Source organism: Sinocyclocheilus anshuiensis, unplaced genomic scaffold (assembly GCF_001515605.1).
Source record: "Sinocyclocheilus anshuiensis isolate Anshui unplaced genomic scaffold, SAMN03320099.WGS_v1.1 scaffold1432, whole genome shotgun sequence".
Classification (NCBI taxonomy): domain Eukaryota; kingdom Metazoa; phylum Chordata; class Actinopteri; order Cypriniformes; family Cyprinidae; genus Sinocyclocheilus; species Sinocyclocheilus anshuiensis.
Window position 1 is genome coordinate 49935 of NW_015546090.1, and position 6975 is coordinate 56909.

The window sequence follows — 6975 nt, forward strand, 5'->3', positions numbered from 1 at the left end:
CCATAGCAGCATTTCCAGCAGTATCCAACATTTCTCAATCATGATCTTACTCAGCTAAATGTGACTATTAGCTTAACAGCTGTATTCCTTGTTTGCTAGCTACCTATGCACATAACCCCCCAAAAAATTGGGTTAAAATCCTTTAACCCAAAAACCTTTAGCTTCATACACTGTAGATAACTGTGACCCTGCCTGTGGAAACCCAGCTAAAGTATTTTTTTAAACAGTGGATGAGTAATTCACTCATTGATTTGCTTAATAAAAGCCTCCTTTGAGTTCGTTTTGACAGACATGTATATTGTGTATTATTTTCAACGTGTTTATTGCTAAGTTTAATGTGGAAAAATAGAAGCGCAGCCGTAATCCGCATGCAGTGTATCTGGTTTCCATGACAACCTCAAGCACTTCCTGCTGCTGCTCTATGTACTCAGATTGTGAATTTGTATTTCTATAGCAAAACTAAAATGTGTTTAAAAGTGCGACTGATCAAATCGTCCGACTCGGTTTGCCCCCCTCGAACTCGAAGACATCTCTAATTTGACAGCTATTACTTTTGCTATTGCTTTTGACCATTAGGTATCAGTGTCCATAAAACAGGTTCTGAATGAATTATGTCATAGACGTTCTGTACCACACTATTCTGCTGATACGGAATGAGTTTGACTACTTAATTAGTTATATTAATAGAAATGCTTCACTGAGGCAAAAAAAAATCCTAAAATAATAGATAAGATACCCCATAACACCAGCATTTCCAGCAGTATCATCATGATCTTACTCAGCTAAATGTGACTATTAGCTTAACAGCTGTATTCCTTGTTTGCTAGCTACCTATGCACATACAGCATACAATGTTAAAAATGTTCTACATAAACATAACAGTTAAAATAAATGCTAACGTTTATCCTGAAATGTAGATATATACGTCAATCAATAACACATAGCATTGAGTGCATTGCACGATTTTTCTTTAAAAATTTCAAATTTTTCAATATTTTAAAAAATATATTTGCATTACAAATTTGAGGCCTTTACAATGGAAGTGAATGGTGCCATTTTGTAAACATTAAAATCATTTTTTCAGTAGTACAGCCACAAGACATAAACAATATGCATGCTTACATGATTTTAGCATGAAAAGTTGGTTAACCTTTTCTGTGTGACTTTATGCAATATTACAACTGTGCTGCCATGACAGTGGCATAAACCCTAAAAAGACTGTAAAATATTGAGTTAAACGGCTTTACAGCTCAAAAATTACATGAGTTTTAACAATGTTTAAATGTAAATGCTTTTATAAAATCATAATCTTCACATTTGTGACCATGGACCACAAAACCAGTAATAAGTGTAAATTTTTCGAAAATGAGATTTATATATCATCTGAAAGCTGAATAAATAAGCTTTCCATTGATGTGTGGTTTGTTAGGATAGGACAATATTTGGCTGAGATACAACTATTTAAAAATCTGGAATCTGAGGGTGCAAAAAAATCAAAATACTGAGAAAATCGCCTTTAAAGTTGTCCAAATGAAGTTCTTAGCAATGCATATTACTAATCAAAAATTACGTTTTGATATATTTACGGTAGGAAATTTGCAAAATATCTTCATGGAACATGATCTTTACTTAATATCATAATGATTTTTGGCATAAAAGAAAAATCGATAATTTTGACCCATACAATGTTGTTTTGGCTATTGCTACAAATATACCCCAGCGACTTAAGACTGGTTTTGTGCTCCAGGGTCACATTTATGCTTGTAGGGCCTCCAAAAATTGGTCTAATTCTTTTCCATTGTACAAAGTTTTTCTTTGGGATGTTAACATTTTTTTGTCGTAATCAACATTATGCCACAAATGCTGTCAACTTGAACCCGGAATGGTCCTGGACCTGTTTTTGAAACCATTAGGAAACAACATTTTGTACTTCCCTACAGTGCACAAACACTTCCATTCATAACTTACAGCTGTTAACACCTCTAGTAATGAGCAAAAGGCTCTGCCCCGAGACAAACACCAGACATTATGATGTCTCTCAACATCTCCACTGCGTCTCAGAGGTTTACAGTAAGCGCTGTGATGCAAATCTCCCAGGACTCTCCCGTCCCAAAAAACCTCCCAGCCAGAGACATGTTATTCTAATGGGTTAATGATCGGCTCTCAAGTTAGAGTGCCATTAAACGCAGGGCAAACTGTATCTCTTTCTATCTAACACACACACGCACTCAATTTACCCTGGGAATAGTGTCGAGGGCTAATTGAAGAAGATTCTTCCCTATCAAAACGGCCCACCACCATAAATGCCATTCCAGTCTGTCGCGCTGTACAAACAGTGGCCCTGTGTTAATGGTTAGGTAGAAATATTTGCTCTGCATTAGTCGGTACCTGAGCCGGCACAATAGCGACCCTTGATGATAGAGGAAGCAGACAAAAAGAGGATGACTAAATGTGTCTGAGTGCTACACAAAGTCTTGTCCCTCAGGAAAAGGTCAGCAAACATTTCAGCAGGTTAGACACCAATCATTCCTTGATGGCAAGATTGAGATTACGGCTTACTTTTGCTTTAATTTACTAATACGGTACATGACGTACTCTAATATATACAATTATGTAATAAAATGCCATTTTATTTCGCTCTAGACAAATGTGACGCTTCTACAATGGTCTGTCACTAACTAGGGAACTTTTGAGGATATTTGGCTAAATGGAGACTTAAATGGATCAAACAAAACCTGGACTGGAGCATGCAAGAAAATGGAATGACTTTTTTTTTAATAGAAGATGCGATGACCAAATTATAACAGTATAATAAATACTGTGTTCGGTGTTGAATGGAGTCGCTAATACAATGAAATTAACCCAATTAAATAATAATTAAATAATTTAACTAAATAGGAAAATAACATTTTTAGCACAGAAAACGTAAAAAATTTAAACTTCTGATTGGTTTCAAATAAAATAATCTAATAAATAAATATAAAATAAAATAAAAACTAAATATATATTAACTTACACCAAATTGAGTTCGTGAAGTGCCAGTTGTTTCCTTACATTGGAAGATTTTGCTTACATCCAGGACCGGAACTATCCATTTTATAAACTCTTTTTAAAAGCAGTTTATATGTGCCTTAATAGATTCTCAATACAATCAACATGAAGTGCTAACAAGGAACCAAATAATGCACATGTTGCGTCCAACTCCTGAAGCCTCATAAGAGGGCACGTCTTGCCACCTTCCCTGCCTGATGTATTGATCCAGCGTTGTTATGTGCAATTAGCTTTTATTAGACCTTACAGTTGACATAAGCAGATATCATTGAAAATGACAGAATGGATTTACAATATTGGCAAGGTGATAATTGCCCTTCCAGGGCTGCGCAAGTCCTTGGGAGGCAACAAAAAAGGAATATCTTAATGTTTCCCTGATGTGAATGGAGCAGACTTAAGAGGCTTCTAGTAGCTTCCTATCAGTTCTGAGTCATTAGCGGAGTGCTGGATCGGGCTATTGTGAGGGTGTGAGATGAGGCTTTCGTGCACCGTCGGCTCGAGTTTTCCGTTCTGCTCTGCTAGGCGAGGGGTGGGTGTATGGAGGCCTATTGCCCCACGCAGGGGTCAGGTAGAGGCGACTGGGCGGCCTGTCAGTGGAGCTCATTCAGCAATGATTTAAAACAAACATGCAGGTGTTCAGCAAATTGAAAAGGATTTGGCCTGTTGACTTTGAGGGCTTATGAATAAATAACATTTAAAAGCTTTATTTTTTTATTAAAATATATTTTAAAATAAATGTTTTTTGTATATTATATTTTTATATTCTATATTATATTCTCTGCTTTTTGCATAAATATTTATTTTATTTTTGCCTTTTTGTAATTGGAAAATAGAGAGAGGACAGAAAATTATGGGGGAGCATGACTGGAAATGTGAGCCCGATTCGAACCTGAATTTTCCACATAAGCACCAAAGCTCAATGTGTCTACTCAAAATGCCTTTAAATGTAAAAAATTATTCAGATATTTGCCATGTCAAATGTAAACCACAAACAAAACATGAATTGTACCTAAATAAATATGAAAAAATAAGCTGACTGGGTCAGTGACACAATTTTTTAAAAAGTATTATTAAAAATTGTGAAAACTAAATATTAACAAAAATGTGAGCCCGATTCAAACCTGGATTTCCCATATGAGCACAAAAGCACAATGTGTCAGCTCAAAAAGATTTCAAATGTAAAAATTATTAAAATATTTGCCATGTCAAACATACACCACAAACAAAGCATTAACAGAGCCTAAATAAATATGAAAAAAATAGGTAATCCCATTTTAGCGCATAAAATCTAAAGACACTATTTTTTCTATTTTTTATTTTCTAGCAGTAAAAGAAAAAGTACAAATATAATTTAAAAAGTGAAAACAATTTTTACACAAAGTTTCATTCAAATTTTATTTTATTTAATTCTAATTAGTTCCAATTATTTGTTGAATTCACGACTAGGAAATGTAAGCCCGATTTGAACACTAATTTCCCAAATGAGCACCAAAGCTCAATGTGTCAGCTCAAAATACCTTCAGATGTAAATATTATTATAATGTTCACCATGTCAAACATAAACCACAAACAAAACATGAATAAAGCGTAAATACATAAAGAAAAAATAGGTAATCACATTTTTAGCACTTAAAATCTAAAGACTTTTGATTGATTGTAAATAAGCTGGGTAAATAACACTTGGACGTACTTTATTTAATTAATATTTTTATATATTATATTGTTTATTTAAAAATATATTTTATTTTTGGCCACTTGCCACTGTTATCAAAAAGAAAAAAGAGAGAGGACCAAAAATGTGAACCCTGATTCGAACCTGGATTTCCCACATGAGCACCAAAGCTCAATGTGTCAGCTCAAAATGCCTTCAAATGTGTAACTAATCAAAATATTTGTTATAATTTCCACTTCCACACTTAACCTCATCCATTTTCTCATCTGCTCAGTGTCATACAATCCTCATCATCTGCTTTCAACTTTCCAAACACGTGTTTTCATATTCACAACCACAGTGTTGCACATTTAAGACATCTGTCACTTCTGATTCCACTCAAGGATCAGGATCAAACCCGATGTTGTGGTTTAGAAAGTGTCCAACCGTGTTTTGTTTCCAGCCCCACATGTTCTTTGTTTTGGTTTTCGTGGCAACCACAAACACCTGGCAGAACCGCGAACGCTATTGTTTCACGAAGCTCTTGAAAATAGAAGCATATAGGAAGCAATGAACAGTGACTGTTGCTTGACCCGCTAATGGATCTAGCAGCTTGTTTTCTCTTTTTTTCTCGTCCTCCGCCAGAAAGGATGAGGAGAGAAACCCAAGAAAACATATGGCGTTTAATTAAACGTGGACAGGATGGATCCGATCGGATGGGAGCTGGGAACACGCGAGCTGCGGCCGCTACAGTGCAGGAATGCTAATGCAAACACGTCAGCTAGAAACACGAAACAAACATGATAAGCGGACCATATGACTCAGAAATGCCGTGGCACAAATCCCAGCCCTTTCCCAGGCTCCGGGCGCTGTTTACTCTCCCAACAATGCCCGACAACACTCGCTCTCATCTCGGTCGTCCCCTTTTTCTTACTATTCATTGATGACGGCCACTGAAGGTCAACAAAACATGGTTTTCGCACAACCCAGATTCCCCAAGCTCGTCTCACTCATCTTATTCTACACAAAACAAAGAGTTAGCACTGTCACACCCAGGAAATATCCACTGGATCTGAGCGTACCATGCCCTTTGGCTTTTTTTCCATCGTCCCCATGTAGGTGCAGTTAAAGCAGAGGCCTGAGAACAGCTCGTTGCGTATTATGCCTCAAATGTCGACATTATATCACACACAAGGTTTTCAGATAATCGCGCACAGATTATTTTGAGAATTACGTATTGAAAGGGGTTTGGATAGAGCAGCGCATCAAGCAATGATCCATCAGTTGCCAAGCTTTGTTGTCACTTACAGAGGAAAACAAAAGGAAATAGTTTTCACTTGCAATCATGTCAAATTCTGACCTTGAAGTACAATAGATTAATTAAACCATAATCATGCTAGATTCGCACATTTCCGTTCTGATTTCAGGAGGCGATTTTGATTTAAACTGGGTGAAGTGTGTTAAACAGAACTCTTGGTTGCTAAAAACAAGATAGAATTGTTGAACGTTTTGAATGACATTTGTCCCAGTTTGGTGGAAATCTACACTTTTCTGTGTAGATTGTGTTTGGGCCTGATTGTGACCTCAACGCACATCCAATGATACTGCCACCGATTTTTATCAGAAAAAGAGATGCGCCCCACCTTGTGTTTATCGAATTATATAACCACATCATTTTGGACAGTGATTTTGATAGTACAATAAAATTGAAACTGCCGTCATAAAAACATAAGCCAGTGCTAGATGCTTAGCAAGTCACTAATGTGTTTATACTTAAAATAACTTGAAATTCATGTTTATATATGTTATTTATATACACATATAGTATTCAGTTTGCAAAATTAATTTCTTAAATATTTTTAGAATTTCTTTAATATGAAGTTGTTGTTGCAGTTGGTTATTTATTTTTATTGATGTTGTTATTATTATTAGTCATTTAGAAAGGAAAGGACATGACGTATGGCCCATACTTGGAATTTGTGCTCTGCATTTAACCCATCCAACACACACACAGCAGTGAACAGTGGGCAGCCATATTGCTGTGGAGCCCGGGGAGCAGTTGGGGGTTCAGTACCTTGCTCAGGGGTTTCACTTCAGTTGTGGTATTGAGGGTGGGAGAGAGCGCTGGTTATTCACTCCCCCCACCTATAATCCCTGCTGGACCTGAGACTCCAATCCGCGACCTTCGCATTACAAGTCCAAGTCTCTAACCATTAGGCCACGACTGCCCCAATGTTTGTTATCCAGTTTACAGAATAACAAACTAATATATA